Below are 16,782 nucleotides of genomic sequence, written 5' to 3'. Positions count from 1 at the left end.
GAATTCATTTAAATTCTTAAACTAATGTGTAATAACTTGAGTTTTAGTAGAAGTCCCTATTACTATGCACTCTTCCACTTCAAGCCACACTGCCAATGTATTACAGAAAGATTTTAGTAAATTGTTAAACACCTACTTTTATTGTTATAAAACCAAATTTCTCTTGAGCGAAGCAGGTAAGATTAACACACACATTCCCTCCAATAAAACCTGCAATTCACTTCTCTCTATAAAATGAAAAATAATAAAACAAGAGCATTACAGCACACTGAAGTCCTGTAACCTGTAACCTCCTCTAAATGGATTTGGCTACAGTGCGGATTTTAATACCGAGTGGGGTTGGGAGCATGAGGAGGAGGAAAAGACAAAGAATTCAAATTAACTTACGCAACTTCCACCTCAGAGGCCAGGTTTGGCTTCAGTGCTACTGGAACCATGGGCCTGTGTTTCAGAGCGAAAGTGACTCACTTCCTCAGGCTGTTACATAGCTGTTCCCCCCACGCTCCCTCCCCTCTTCGTCTTGGCTAGAAATTGTGGACCTCTGCCACCCCGTATCACAAGGGCCTCACTCCTGTAAGCACAATGTTTCAGCTCATTTTCCAGCCCTCTCTCAACAGGATGAAAATAACTCTAGAAGAAATTATGGACACGTGAGATGGAAAATTCTCCCTAAACTGCAACTAGTACACAAATAAGGATGTCATAAAGTAAGTTTTTCCTATTTCAAAACTTCACAAGAAGAGGAAAAAACATCCTACAGCAGTAAACTAGGTCCCTGGTAGCAAAAATGTAGAGGTGGAAAGGTTGCTATGTGCCTTTCAGAAGTATTAATGTTATATATGTGGCAGTGCTGTAAAAATCAAGGAGAGAGTAACAGAGATAACAGCTAAACCACAGTAACTGAAGTATATACTACGAACAGTGGTTTCTGACACTAGCTTACCTTCTGAAATCATCACAAGCTACTTTTCTCTCCAAACCAGACCATCTTGTAACAGTTTTCCTTTTACTGATGCTTCTGTGCTTTTGTATTCATCAGTCACATGATTCTGATGAAAACAATGCAAATTTTTCCTGTATATCAGAAGACATTAACACTAGATCAAATATAAACCTGCCAGACAACTTTTAGCAGCTCTGCTGTAGATATTCTACACTGTGAGGAAGATCGCAACAATAACTGCCCAAAAGCTGGGATACAATTCCAGTCGTCCTTGTTTTCAACCCTTGTAAAAAACCAAACCAACCAACCAAAACAAAACAAAACACCACCAAACCAAACAAAAACCCCAAACAGCTCATGCTGTTCTTAATAGTGGTGGCTGAGATTTGCAACTACCACACACACACAAGTATCCAGAACACCTTTAGAAAGGGGGCTCTCAGGTTAGCAAGAACACATTGCATTGGTCCAGCTCCCCGAACCTCCACTTGGACTTTGGCTCTGTTTCCTCCATTACTACATAATAAGCCAGAAGCATTGCAAAGCCTAACTCAAACCAGTTTAGAACTGCACCTATCTAGGAAAGAGATATAACGAAAGTATTAAGATGCAAAGTTTTTCTAAAAAAAAGTTCAGAGACAAACTAGAGGAGGGAAAGGAATGTGCGTTCCACCAAGGGAGTCCTATAAACACTATGTATCTCTTACAGAAGTTATCTTCATACTTAAGACTGTAGTGATTGAGAACAACTGAAGTTACAGCCGCACAAAAAACAGGATAGTGAAACCACCATCACCAGGGAGGAAAGAGATTTAAGATACTTTGATCAAAACATGCTTACTGAACATCTCCGTTCTCCAAACTGCATGCAAAAATAAGTGAAACCTAACTAAGAGATCTCAAAAAAAAAAAGGGGGGGGGGGGGGAAGGGGGATTTGGTGCATCCAGTATTAGGTGGTAAAGTAACACATCACAAAATTAGCTTTTTAGAATTTCTTTCTATATGGAAAAATTTCAGGGAAATGTCTTGTAGGTCATCCCAATAATAATAGTCCATAGTTTAAGCTGAAGCGATAAATGCTCAAGCTGCAGCATGACTGTGCTCCAGGAAAGCTCACACTTGGCTGCTTCACTGGCTGAGCACTGCTGGCCCTATGACTAAGCAGGCTTCCCTCCCTGAGGTTGAGAGATGAGCTCACATTATCATCATCCCAGCCAATTACTAGCTTTGGTGGATTTTTTTGGTTGGGTTTTTTTTGTGTTTGGTTTTTTTTTATTTTACTTTAATTTCAGCACAAGAGTCAGCCTGCAGTAGCGCAGTAAAATGGCAACACGCTTCCAGGCTTAAGTGTACTTTGGAACAGTACACCCCTGACCACTTCTTACCTTTGCATAAAGCACAGAGCCAGTTCTGATACTGTATTCCCAGAAGATACTGTGTCTTGCCTCCAAATATACTGAAGTGTTAATGATACCTTGCATTGCTTTTACACTGCACAGAGAAAAAGCAGAACCTAACATCAGTATATTCTGTTTTAGTAACTCTTAAGATTTCTCACGCAATATCATCAGTTATTTTCACTTCCAGGAACTTTTGGCATGCAAAAACATCTCTCAAAACTTCCTTTGGATGAATATGAATTATATGTCACCTCCTTTAATACTGTAAATACTTTCAGATTTCTAATGAATTTTACATGTTGCAAGGCTTTCTCTTCTAGACCGAAAAAGAATGTCAAATTAGAGACACATATACCCAATGGGCACTTATGCAGTATTTTCTGAAATGAAAAAAAATATTAAGTAACCTACGGCACCTTACTGAGAGAAGACGGAGTTAGCACTTTTAGCTAAAACTTCTCCAGCATATCTGCGCTACAGCATTAAAGAAAGTCATAAACTCATACAAAACACTACATTGGCTAGATTTAGCCAGTCTCCTGAAAGACTTACTTAAGTATACAACAGAACTAAGGAGGGGTCTTCTGCCTGCATTCAGGGTGCAGTTCTCAAATTAATAAAGTCCTTCAAAAGCAGAGAGATCTGAGGAGTGCAGGGCACTCACAGGCACTCACTAGGCTGGTACCAGCCCTAAGCACCCATTAGCAGATTTTATTCAACCCAAAGTAAGTTCTACAGAATTGTTTGGATTCCCCTATCTGTTGCAACCATCTTGTCCCTGTTTATCATTAGCCTGGAATTAGCCTGGAGAGTTTGCTATAAAACCTTTTTAAGGTGGGGGGGTGGGGGTGTGCGTTGGTTTTTTTTTCTGTTTGTTTTTTAATTAAAGTTAAAAGGTTATTTGATTTTGAGAACAAATTAAAAACACTCAGTTGCAACCATTTAATTTTAAATCCCTTTATGTCCATTTAAAACCTTTTGCCTGTGTATTTAATAACCACCTACCATTATTCCATCTCTTTATATATTCTCTTCACTACGTATGAGCATATTTGTATAATTTCACACAGCTAGTTCATAACCTCACACACTGTAGTAACCTTAAACTCTACTCTTCAGCCCACCTGTTGAGGGCTGTGCTGTCCTGTGCTTTGCTCAGTTCATTTTCTACACCACCTATATTTGGCATGATAAGCAAGTTTAAATTTTGCACACTCCTAATCTTCTTTGAGATCATTTGTACACAATTCTCTCCAATAGAATGCTGCAGAAATTACTCTGGAAAGACTGATTTATTCTCTAACCCTGGCAAAGTTAAGGATGTGGAAAATAGTAACAAGTGGCCACAGACCATCTCCTATTTCACCACTTTACTCTTAGCTCCTAAAATACTTCTATTTTAGGGGTTTTTTTTCCAAGTTAAAAATGAAGTTTTCCTGTGTTCTACCTAATGTACATTCTCAGCCCCAGCTGCAACAATGCTGTCACAGTTCCTTGCAGGAAATCTGTCAACTTAGAGTAATAAGAACAATTTCTTTCTAAAGTCTCCTGCTGCCAGCAACTCAAATCACTGATCTCCCCTGTAAGAAGCTCGATCACTTTTAATGATGATGAACAGAAAATGTAAGAAATGTTCTTGGTTAAGTCAAACACAGCAAGCTACTTGGTGTCCTTCTGAGACAGAGCAATTGAGCCTTCTTCTCTAAATTGCTCATTATTATGGTCAAATCCCACATCAGGTAAAGAATCATGACACACATTTTACTGCTGAGGAACAAAAATAGAGGAATTAACTCACTTCTAAGATCCCACAACAAACCAAGTCAAAAATCAAAAGCAGAATATAGGATACTAGCTACCACTTTCCCTCCAGTCCTGCAAGAAAACATGGGCTTAAATCTTGCATGCAAAAGATAAAAACTGGGTGAACTATTTACATGCGCACAGAAAGGGCAAAGAAAATGTAATTCATTCAGTGCAAGAGCAGGGCAGAGGTCGTTCAACAGAGTAGGTCTTGTTTCTGGCTTTTGTGATTTTTTTTTTTAAATGACTGGAGACTTACAGGGCATCACAAACAAGAAACTTGCTCCAGCTAACAGAAATTTGTCCCTATGAAATCACCACCACCACCTATTGCAACAGTCTTGAGCAAGAACCAAGAAAGCAATGAAAACATGGGACAGTTTTTGTGTTTGGTAGAAGATTTGCAAAGCTTATTGCACAGCTTATCCATATCCTATGCTTAGCTGGCTATATATGAGAACAACGTCAGTCTCTCCCTCAAAAGGCTCTCCCGCACACTGTCACATTTTTTTCCAGACAGTTAGCTACATCAAAATTCCTGCAGATTATCTGCAACCTCCCACTCACCACCTTCAGACACCTTGAACAGCAAGAATAACAGCACAGCTTTCCTACATACTGCACTGGGAGGGAACAAGAGAAAACAAAACATAGACCGTGTTAGTGAATTCTCTACAGCAATGCACAGCAATCTACCTTCTGAAGACAAAGAAAAGCTCAAAGCAACTGAGCAGCACAATATTGTCCAAGAAAGCCAAAAATGCAAATGAAGGATGAAGTTTTTATGTTTTTGTCACATTATTCCAAATGGTGTGGCATTCTCCAGATATCTAGAGAGCCTGTCTCTACAGCAATAGGTGTATTTTTCCAGGAATCTAGCACCACAGAAGAGCAGCAACTGAAGCCCAAAGAGAACAAGCAAAACCAACCCAGTGAACAGTCTCTACTTTAAAAGCCCACTGCAAAAGAACATAAGCAGGTTAACAATTACACCAGCACCCCCCACACCTCCAAGTAAAAAACTAATCTAGGGAACTGTACCAGACCATAGTCCTAGAATCAATACAGTCTACGAAATGGGGAAGGCTTACTTGTTTGCGAAACGTTGCATAGCGAAAAAGGAACTCTACAGCATGCCCATATTAGGGGCAAAGAGATCAAAGGAAAGCGGCTTCACAGGCAGACAGACAACAACAAAAGGGGAAACACAGCATCCAGGAGGCTTGACAACTTCCACTGTTGCCTGAAAGTGCCTGACCAAATCAGCAGCACACATCCAAGATGTTTATGGCCCACCCAGGTTTTCATGTGATGAGCCCATTTCCTCACTGCAGAGAAAGCTGAAGCTGTGATTGACTTCAAGGGCACCTCTGCCCTGGGGACAGCATAGTTCAAATTACCTTGCTACCACTTTCACTTTCCCATTTTCAGAGGCTGGGAATTGATAAAGCTGTATTAAACCACTGTACTAATCAGAGATTCAAAAGTGAAATCCATTGGCTGTCTGACTGAAGCAGGGAAGACTGGTCATGCTGAAGGACTATGTGCCAGCAAAATCAGGTAGCTTGTATTGCACCATTAGATGTGACTACTGCTCCAATCTAGACCATTCCTGACGTTCAGCATCACAGCTTAATGGTTAATAACATAGAGCAAGCAAAATAACACAAAATGTATAATTAACATATTGTTTGGAGGAAATACACATACCCAAGAAGAAAATATTAACTATGCCTCGTGAACTAATCAAACCAATAATAATAATAAATAAAAATCCTACTTAAGTAAAATATTTTCATCTATTACAATAAAGGATGTAATAATGGAAAGGCAGTGAAAATGTGTTCTCAGAGATGTTATTTAATTTAGGCAGCTTCCTTTTCTGTTTGAATGGTCTTAAAACTCACCTAAGCATGCATTCTGGTTCTATTTTGACCTACTATTTACATTTGTGGACATGATTTTATTTATCACTTATCACCACAGTTTTCCATATTCCATCTAAACACTCAGATGCATTCTAGTATGCAGAACGTTTAGAGAAGGATTTTTGGTTTTTGAATTATGGTGTCTGAAGCACCACAGATGCACCTCAAAAGGAAGTCTGCAGTAAACACTTCTGAGAGAGAGGAGTTGTGTATTTTCAAGGAATAGTCCAAAAATAACCTGTATTTCGGGTTGTCTTCCTCAGTTCAAGTGTAAACTCAGTACAGGTATTAGAGGTTCACTTTTCAAAACACATCCGGGATGGTCCACATAATTTTGTTTTAAAGGGATGAGGAAGGCACAGAAATTTTTTACAATGAAAACATCCATTAAGTGCTGATTAGTCTTGTCCTTACAACAAATGGGACAGGCAAAACTGGCACAGATGAGGAAGAAAGACTATTAAGAAATGAGGTGGGTTGACCTTGGCTGGACACCAGGTGCCCACCAAGCTTGCTCTATCACTCCCCTCCTCAGCAGAACAGGGAGGGGAGAAAACCAGATGGAAAAAAAAAATAATTGTGGGTCAAGATAAAGGCAGTTTAATGAAGCAATAGCAGAATTTGTGCATGTGGAAGTGAACAAAAACCAAACGATGTTATTCTTTACTTCCCATCAGCTGGCGATGTTCAGCCACTTCCTGGGAAGGACAGCTTCAGTACACGTAGAAGACAAACAACATAAATAATGAATGTCACCGGCCTGCCGCCGCTGCCCCCCCCCCCCTCCCCCCTTGGCTTTCATATCTGAGCAGACGTCATATGGTATGGAATATCCCTTGGGTCAGTTTGGGTCAGCTGTCCTGGCTCTGTCCCCTCCCAAGACCCTGCCCACCCCCAGCCTGCTGGTGATGGGGGGATGTTGGAGAGCCAGCCTTGGTGCTGTGCGAGCGCTGCTCAGCAGCAGCCAAACACCGGTGTGTTAGCAGCACCCTTCTGGCTACCAGTACAAGCACAGCACTGGGAGGGCTGCTGTGGGGCTCAGCCAAAGCCAGTACAAAAAGCAGACCAGAATTTTATAACTTAGCAGATTATTAAACAAACAACAAAAGGGGAAAAATAACCCACCCCGATATATTTTTTAATGAAACTGATGTTGTTTCTCCCAGCTACTGGAAAGGTACTATAGCAAATGCAAGTTAGATCCTCAATTTATCTTCAAGCAAAACTTTGAATGGTATAATTGGAACTTCGACCAAACCTCATCTCATGAAAACAAAAAATTCATCATTTGCACCAGACCCATCTTTCATCTTTCACAGCAACAACACGCAGTTCTTAGAGAAAACTATGAGAAAGAGACAATTACATAAACCGGACCTTTGTAAATAAATATGCAGGAAAGCCCGTCTTTACAAATGGCTTTGCAACACAGTGCAGGCTTACCCTTTCATAAAATAAATACATGGTGCATTTCTTAAATTAATGTTATAAACTGTACTGAAGTTAGGAATATTAGTTATTATAATCTGTCATCATGATAAACACCATGATCTGAAGAGGCTTGGGCAGCCCTAGACTGCGGAAGGAACACAGCTGTTAATGAGTATGAAATGTTGCTTTGAGACTTTGTAAAGTTACATTAACATACTATTCTTTCCCACTGGAAATGGGTTAATAGTTCTTTCCACTGTAAGCACTTGATAGTTATTTTAAGCTTTTTTGTTTGGAGCTGTCAGGGAAGGCAGTTGCTAGCAACAAAGAGACCAACACTCCAATATGCAGGAATCACAGCAGGCGCCAAAGTCAGAATGGCAAAGAGCAGGCCAAAATCTTCTCCCTGCCCTCACATTCACATAGCTGACATAGCCACATTGCGTCCTTTCGCTCCAAATGCCCCTACAGCCACAAACACACTAGCTGCAGAATCACATCGATACACCCCAGAGACAGAACAAATCTCTGCGATTTAGCCCTGGGAAGAAAACACATCTGAGCACCGAGTTGCAACAGGAAAGATTGCTGCAGGTTCAGTTGTTTCCATCTTGACCTCTCCAGCACTCCATCACAAACAAGACATAAAAATAAGTGTCCAGTGTATGAATACCATAGCCTAAGCGCTTCACAGATTCCTTCAAGGCTTTGCAAGAGTAACAGCCTACAAATAAGGGAAGAAAAAGGGGAAAGTTCATAGAGGTGAGAATACTCTCCATTCCCAGAAGTTTCTTCACGGGAGACAAAAATGCACTCAATACTCTGACCATAGCTCTCGGCAGAGATGCTCTTGACGCCATGAAGGAGGATAATCACTCACCCAAATCTGACTGGAGAATAGCTGGGACTAAAAGCCCAAGCAGAACCTCAGAGAATGTGGGATCAATTTCCAGTTCTGCTACAAACATGCATCTTAAGCAAGCCACTTCAGATCAGTTAATAAAATGAGAATACCACCTGAAAACCAATACACTAATACTCAAAGTATTTTGAGGTCATAAAAGTCTCTTATCTTTAACACTAACAGGCTACATGGGGATTCTTTCACAAAGACCTTAGAAGTCTGACTTGAGACATGATGCAACAGGGCAGTGATAACCAAAGAAGAGGGAGCAGTCCAAAAAATGAAGGGAAAAGGTCACACAAGTAATAACATAGTTCTTTTGTCATATGCCTCTTTCTGCCTCACCTGACCCAGAAATATCTTTTTTGGTTTTCAGCAGTTATCTAAGATGAAGTGGCGCTGATCTTGATTTGCCCACATCCACACACAGCCAGACAGATGCCAGTATTGACTGGGCTCATAATTATAAAACTACTCAAGTAGTCAGTCTTTAACAGCACTGACACGACTTTAGTTCAGATTTCTAAAATTATGTCTTTTAAGTAATCTTGCGGTTACTGTTGAATATAAAAAGGTCTTTTTATTGTGCTGGTCTGCTGCAAGGTACAGTAACCTCTTGGCCATGACTGGGGCTATCAGGCATTACAACACAGCTAAGCAAATGCACACTAGTGAATACTAGGGGTAGAAACACTAGAAGACATGGGCAAGCACAGTCAGCACACAGTGGAAACCAGCAAGGTTTAAAGAATCCAGGGGCCCAGAGAGCACTCTGATTTCTTAATCTTTCGTTAGAGGAATCAGAACACTCTCCAGGCCCTTGGATTCAGAGGTCCCTGCCAGTTACCTGCCAGACGGCTGCCCGATCTCCTCCTTTTATCCATAGGGATCTCAGCAGAGGAAAGAAAGAGCAGATGGTTGGCACCAATACTGGATCAAATACAAGACAAGCCTCTTCTATTTCTGTAGTGACTTATTTGTATCTGTACTAACATTAAAAAGCATTTCCACAATTGGACATAAGCGACACCAGCCTCATATGTACTCAGAGCAAAGTCAGAAACTTCCTAAAGATTCAGCTCAACAAGTCTACCTGAAGCAAACCACCCATCCTGCACTCTATAACTAGAAAGAAAAAATGTCATTCAGTAACAGCATGTGGAAAAGTGCCCTCTATTAGGCACGCTTACAAAGCTATTTTAAATTGAGCAAAACACTTTCAATTATTCTCAGGAGAACACAAAATCAAGGTCACAATGATCAAGTTCAGTATTACGGGAAAAGTTAAAGCTCACACATTAATCCACCTGCACATGGAATTCTGTGAGCATTAAGCAGATCAGAAGCATAACATGATTTTACATTCCCTCCTGCATTTATATAGTTTGCTCTGTGAGTCCTGGAATAATATAAATACATTTTATCAGAAGTAATAACATTTTTGAGTCAATAATCGCACATTACACTTTGAATAGCTGTATTTCCTAAAGATACAAACCATGTAATGGCTATTAACAGGAACAGTAAGTCCCTCTCAATTGTAAAAAATAAGGCAATAAATAATTGGAAAGTCACACAGCAGCTTACTAGAAAAGCCAGTAAAAGTATCAGTGCTAAACACCTGACCATCTCCAAAAGAAATTGCTAAGCATTAAAAAAAAGAAATCCTTTACATAATCCAGTTTTCACTCTCAGAATGAAAGGCTAATGGACTAGTTATCCCTTCAGGTGTATGGGTTGCATCAACCTGATCCTCTCATACCAAAGAAAAAGAAATTCTGAGATTGATACTCCTTTAGAATCCATAACGTATCTAGTGAATTCTAAAGGATCTTTCCATGCCAGCTGGATCTCTTATTTCAAACAGTTTACTAGTTCAGCTTATATCCCACAGCTTCTGATGACTTTACTATTTTCAACAAATCTCCAAACAATGAGAACGAACACCCAGTCTCTCATCAGCAAGCTGACATTCATTACACAGTCCTCCCCCATTTGGGAGAGATCTACGAATCAACCAAGGCAGAAAAATATTCTACTAGTTGCTACCCTGAAGACAAATTTTGTTTGGGGAAAGTAATTGAAGGAACTTGCCCACAAACAAAGTTGATGTTATTGGAATACTTAACATTTAGGTAACCATTTGCAACAGTTAAAGCAATATATTAACACCAAATCATCCAACCACATAACATGTGTCGTGTGCAACATTCTGTATTTTTAATAGGCAAACAATGAGAGACAAAGCAGCCTGTTTTGCACTAAAGAGTGAATGGGTAGCCAACAAGAGATTATTCTTCTGGAATTCCTTGATCTCAGTTTTGTCCACTGTTCACTCATTCATATTGTGTAGATACAGACTGCATTTGCAAGATGTCAGGTAAAGCATCTTCATTTTGAACAGATACACTAAAATTCAGAAACTGGTATAGAACACTACTTAAAATACCTTGCAGAACTTCCCCCCCACCCCGATATAAATGTAAAAGCTATTCTGATATAAAAATCACAACGTATTCTAAAACACATAAAAGTTCACCCACCCAGTATCTGTAGAAGAGCTCTAACATTAAATTGTATATGGCAGTATTATACTAGAGATCTCTAACCAATACTCTACAGATGCAGCATTCTACAATACCTTTGTATGGCCCAGGAGCTCTGCCTGTACTGTGGGCTAAAGGGAAGGGCTCTTCCACTTGCATGAATTGTACTGGTTGGAGCTGTGTTTTGGTGTTTCTTTTTTTTAAGATGACATTAGCCAGCTGACCACAGCTTCATTTCTTGCACTGTAGTACAGAAACTGAATTATAGCAATTTCTGTTTAACACAGTTGCATGGCTTCATAATCACAGCATAACAAACAGCACTATATACTCTTTCATGTACTTAGTCTGGCAACGCCTCTTTAAGGGAGGGAACTACTATTACTCGCTTTTATTGAAGGGGACTAAGTCAGAGAAAGAAACTATTAAGTGATTTGCCTGAAGAGGTCTGCAACAGATCAGGGAACCCAACTCAGTCTCAAGCTAGTGCCATACCCTTTCAAATCATTTTTAGTCTCTTACTCAGTTTGAAATCCCATCCTAAGGATGGCTAAAGTGCAAATGAAACCACCCTGAAACGTTTGTCCCTATTTCAGCAGGCCCATGAGACTGTATGCCATGCATAATAAACAACTCCAAATAAGCATATGGCAGTCAACGCAGATTCATTGTGGATCTGAAAATATTCTTCTAGTTTTTATAAGAGTTGCCACCTATGAGGCATATATGCATAATGATACACTAGCCTTGGCTGCAGGAGTGTCCAGGGGGGACACAGAGCAATTCAGGAATACTAGGCAGACCTATTCAGGTGTAAACATGACTTGATTAGTAATTTTGTCTAGGGATTAGGTAACAATGCTGAAGAACCTCATCAAATCCCTTCCCTGTATGCGATTACAAATTCAAAATAAGAAAGAAGGGGAGGAATATACTAAATTATAGCTGTAAGTAGATTGGCTTCGATAAGTATTTTCATCTGTTTACATCTCTTAGGATCACCATAAGCATAAAAGCATACTTTGGAATCAGAGAATAAAAAAAGGAAAGGGAGCTCTTAAGTCCTGTTAGATAGTGCTTTTAGCAACTACCATGACATATATATTCCTCCCATCTTTGCAACCTCCTTCCCAACAACCACTCCAAGGGAAAAGAATTTTTGTTCTTTTCTCACAACCACAACATCTGAGGCACCACAAGTAAGAGTTTTCAAGCCCACAAGAAACGGATGTGTTGGGAGTTGCACATGTTCAGAGCCCGCCCAGCCAGGAACAAGCTTCCACCCCTTGAACCCTCTAACTGAATATTCTGTTTAACCCTGTCTCTGGCCAAGTTAAGAGTAAAACTTGTACTGATTTTTAGCAGGAACGTGGCAGACACAGCAGCAGCTGGTCTGTAGGAACAAGGACTCTTTCAGCAGACCATGGAAGGGGCTCTGCCACGACCACCACTGGCCTTTCTGAGACCCCACCGGTGGTCAGGCACTGTGGTCCCGCCCCAGTGTCCCAAACATCACGTTTCTGTCATTTAAGGGAAAAAAAGGGGAAGAGAGGGGGAGAACCATCACACATTTGGTTGTGAAATATAATGAAATGTCATGGAAAAATAAAACAGGGGTCAGAGTTTTTAAATTCAGAGATTAAATCTCAATTCTTGTTTTTCCCCTTTCCATAAAAAGCTATGTATTTATAGCAACTGCTTTATTAAAAAAAAAAGCCTTGAGAGTTATGCATGAAGATGCATGAGGAATGCTAAAGCACAGTATTACTTAGAACGAACAAGTACTAATTTGCACATAACTGTAATGAAATTCACCTATTACAGTAGATTAAGTTGTTAAGTCAATTCCGCTGCTAAATCTCCCACCACTTGCATTTGTGGCTTTGTTCTTTCCCTTACTCTAAAACTTGAACACAAAAGGCTCCCCTGCAGACAAAATTTGTCAAATCAGAGTCACAGAAGTACTGTCAGAGCCATGAAACTGAACAAAAAAGCAGAAGAAAATTCACACTCGTTGCTACCTCTGCATAAGACCATCAGGAAAAAAAGTTCAGATTAAAAAATGGCTTCTACACATAACGCAGTTCCTGCGCGTGGCAGGCTAGGTTTGTACTGTAGCCACTTCTAAACTTACAGCTTTGCTTAAGGTTTTCACATTCTTCAGGTATCTTCAGCTCACTTTCTGCAAGACGCGTGACCCTGATTTTGGCATAAAGCTTCACAGCAGCATCTACAAAGAGACAGGGATTCCCCCAGCTGCAGTTTCAGAGGCCTAAGGCTGAAGAATTTATCACTTTCAATTTTAGATTGAGGTCAAATACAATGGTTGGTTTCCATTCATGTTGCAACACGTAGGAAGCCAACATGTGAGAAAAAGGTGATACAACAAAAAAAACTAGCAGGAAGAAGATAACATCTCCCTTCTGAAACCAGAAGTGTATCAGTCCCTGCAGATGCCCCTCCTCTTGTACCTACATTCCCAGTACATTTTCTAGCACATGATGCCTTCCAAGTTAAATGTACTTGGTTCCCAAAGATACCACGGCAGGACAAACTGTTTGAACAGACATGAGCCACCCATCCAATGAAGCAACTATAGTAAGTTCTTAGTGTTTTGTTTGGGTTTTTTTAATAGCTTCTCACAATTGGTAATTTCTTTACTATAATTTTTTTGATTTCTACCTTTATCTGAAAGTAATAGGTCAAGTTTGGACATAAAAAAGCTACAACTAATAAACAGAAGTTGTTTACCATTTTAGTTACTACTTCTCAGCTCCCTTCCTTGAAGAAATAAAAGGTTTTCCCAAATGTTTCAGTTAATATATATTTTTTAATTTTACGCACAGATATTTGCATAGTGAAGAGGAATTAACCCTTCTTTTTTTTGGATATGGAAAGAATATTGTGTGCCAAATTTCTCAGTATCACTGGAGGAACTGCTTATAGTTTGAAAGATTGTTAATTCTCAAACACCAACTGAAGAAATTCATGCACATACCTCCCCCTAACATTCAGTAGACACTGGATTTAAAGGTTCAGGGTTTTAACAGCAGCAGTTGCTCAAGTCCCAGTATCACTTCACTAGCTCTCTAGTCAAATTCTAAAATAAGCAGATCTGCCACTCTAATTTTAAAAAAGGAGATTGCTTACCACAGTCCAACTTTTCAAGCTTTTCATACCTTGAACAAGTAAAATGACACTTCTTTGAATAAACAGTTTAAAATAAAGTCCATAGCAATAAAAGATACTTTGCTTGCCTAGCTGCAATACTAAAAATTTCCTCAGTCGAGTATGGATGTGTTCTCTTGCTGTTCATTGTGGAGAACTAACTCTTCAGTAACAAAATCCACTCACTGTGTGTTTCTTGCAATTCTGTGTACTTACCACAGTCTTGACTATCAAGAGCAACTTAGCTGTTTCCCTAAACTAGCCTAGGACTAATTTCCACAACCATTCTGAGGAGGAATGAGGGAAGATGTACACTTGTAAATGGTTAACACTCTCCCCGCTGCCCTCCAAGCAAATTGCACACACAAGCCAAAATGCAAGGGAAATAATTAACCTTCCAGCTCCCAAATTGGAAGCTTCAATTCCCTGAAGTGGCTTCATGCACAAAATCAACATGTGGAAAGAATAATCAGTGGTGACCAGTTTGCTGAGAGTTGTGGAAAACCAGCCTGTGGAACACGAGGGCTTGCCAGAGATCTGCTGCAGTCTCTTCCGCCACACAGACCTCAGTGAACGTGCACCACAAGAGCAGCACCATGTCCTTTCCAGGCATTCTGGAAAACCTCAGTGTTTAAAAGCAATCACAGACCACCTCCTCCTCCTCCCTCCCATGCTAAAGCTTAAAAACTTTTTTTTCCTTTTTTTTTTTTTTTTAAAGAAAAAAAAGACAGCCATACAATTGCAAACATATGCACTAACTTAAAGCCACTTTGTAGTCTTTAGGGCCATGTGACAAAGTTGCATGCCTTAAGGCCTCCTCTGGATACTGGCACCATTTCTGTCAGGAGATACAATCCATTTATTTTAAAACACAGAGGGTGTTGTTTAAATCTACAAGTTTGCTTTCAGTTTGAAGCTGCCTTTTTAAAGCAAAACCCCATCAGTAACAACTGCCTCTTCATTAAAGTACCTTAGTATTTGAAGATGAAGTGATGAACATCCTGGAATGATCTTATACCAGATCCATTATTTCAGTGTCGTAATTCCCTCCTGAAGAAGCAGCAGCTGTCGTAAGTGCTGTCTGCATATAATTTTAGCTCTGTACTTTGGTCTACTTAGTATCAAATATTTTAGGAAGTGTATCTGTAATTACTAAATATCTTTCAAATTTGTATTATTTAAAAAAATAAAACGAACACAACTTATTTTTCTACCTAAAATGAAATCTGTATGTTGGAACTTGCAAGACACTGGGTTTCCCCCTGGCAGGGGAAGGCTCTCCTCCCCTACTCTCTGAGCATAATGACATCCAGTATGTTAGTACCTCTGGCACATACACCTCTGTTATCCAGGTCCACTCACACTGCTGTAGAACTGCTCACAGATGCTTTTGTAGGCATCTGGGGAACAATAAATTTTAACACACATTTGCTGTTGTAGCTCATGGCCTGTACCTCCCTAGCTTCTTTAGTTTTTCAAACTCCCTGAAGTGCCAATCTCATTCGCACTAGGCAGGAGCAGTCCTCCAACTGCTGCTGCAAGAAGCTACTGTAAGGACAATTTCCATTTATAACTCTACTAAAAAAGTTTTTTCCTCTTGTTGAGGCAAAGACTGGCCTCAGTATGATTACAATCCATCTGTGCATATATCTGGTAGAACAGTTATTTCCTCTTACAAAGGGATATATTTATTTAGCTGTAGTACAGCTGCTCCAAAGCCACTTGGAGTCTAAAAGCATGCTTTTCTGATGTTGCATTTCCCAATGAAATGCATCAGCTGCTGAGCAAGAACCCAAGTGACAGCCTGAAGAAACAGTATCTCTGAAAGGGTTTAAGTCCACCCTGCAGCTGAGCTCACTGGTCTCAAGAGTCATGAAGCTCAGGCTGCCCTCAAAACCAGACACCTGGCAGCTTCCCCCGCCCTCGCAGGCAGCCTGGCATGCCATGCCCTGTGGCTGCAGTGACATCCAGTCCCCACCCCATTATTTTAAGGACCCCCAGGCCCAGCCAGGCAGTAAACACCCCTGCAAAGACCGATGAAGCACTACACATTTGCAGCACAACCATGGAATCCCGTACCCTCTTTAGCAGTGCACATAAAGGCATCCCAGAATACATTAATTTCATTTAGGTCTTGGGTGAGGATTTTTAATTATTCTTTTTTAATATACAGCCCCTTCTGTTGTTTATACTACTTGTTCTGCATTTCCATGAGCAACGAATATACATGGCTTCTTTTTCAACTTCTGCATTAGAAGGAAATCAAGCTCCCTTAAATGATAAATTAGATTAAAAAGAGCCTTGATACATCACAGTTGTTCATACTTCACTAGAAAAGAAGGAGTTTCTTTTGAATAGTAAAAAAAAAAAAATTATACACTGCTACCCATAATCCCCAAGAAAAACCCTAAAACAAAGTATCTCTCAACTGTTTTAATCCTTAACTCCCAAAAGATGCAATCCTTTCCATGAAATTAAGGCTATAACATATTTGCAGCTTGGTCCCTGGTCAAAAATGTGTTCTCCCTTACACTAGCATCCAATTTATATTTGGATAATTTGTTTGGCAAGAAGAGCAAATGAATGCTATTTGTAAAGCACATTTTGTTTGAAGTCACAACACTATGCAACTCCTGTGATCACTGATCAGCTGTATTC

General features: G+C 39.9%; 1 protein-coding gene across 2 annotated transcripts in view; it reads right to left on the bottom strand.

Moving 5' to 3' along the window:
• Positions 1–16,782, bottom strand: part of MIDEAS (mitotic deacetylase associated SANT domain protein) — a 54,739-nt gene that overhangs the window by 25,831 nt on the left and 12,126 nt on the right. The window contains exon 2 of one of the 2 annotated variants that reach the window (XM_040601588.1): positions 2,330–2,435. The exons of the other annotated variant lie outside the window; for it this stretch is intronic. The gene's annotated coding sequence lies outside the window, so the exon portion shown is untranslated. The remainder of the gene's footprint in view (positions 1–2,329; positions 2,436–16,782) is intronic. 2 annotated transcript variants of the gene reach the window in all.

This window comes from Falco naumanni, chromosome 7 (genome assembly GCF_017639655.2).
Source record: "Falco naumanni isolate bFalNau1 chromosome 7, bFalNau1.pat, whole genome shotgun sequence".
In the NCBI taxonomy this organism is placed as follows: domain Eukaryota; kingdom Metazoa; phylum Chordata; class Aves; order Falconiformes; family Falconidae; genus Falco; species Falco naumanni.
Note: the sequence above shows the minus strand (reverse complement) of the source record. Positions and strands in the feature narration are given on the sequence as shown.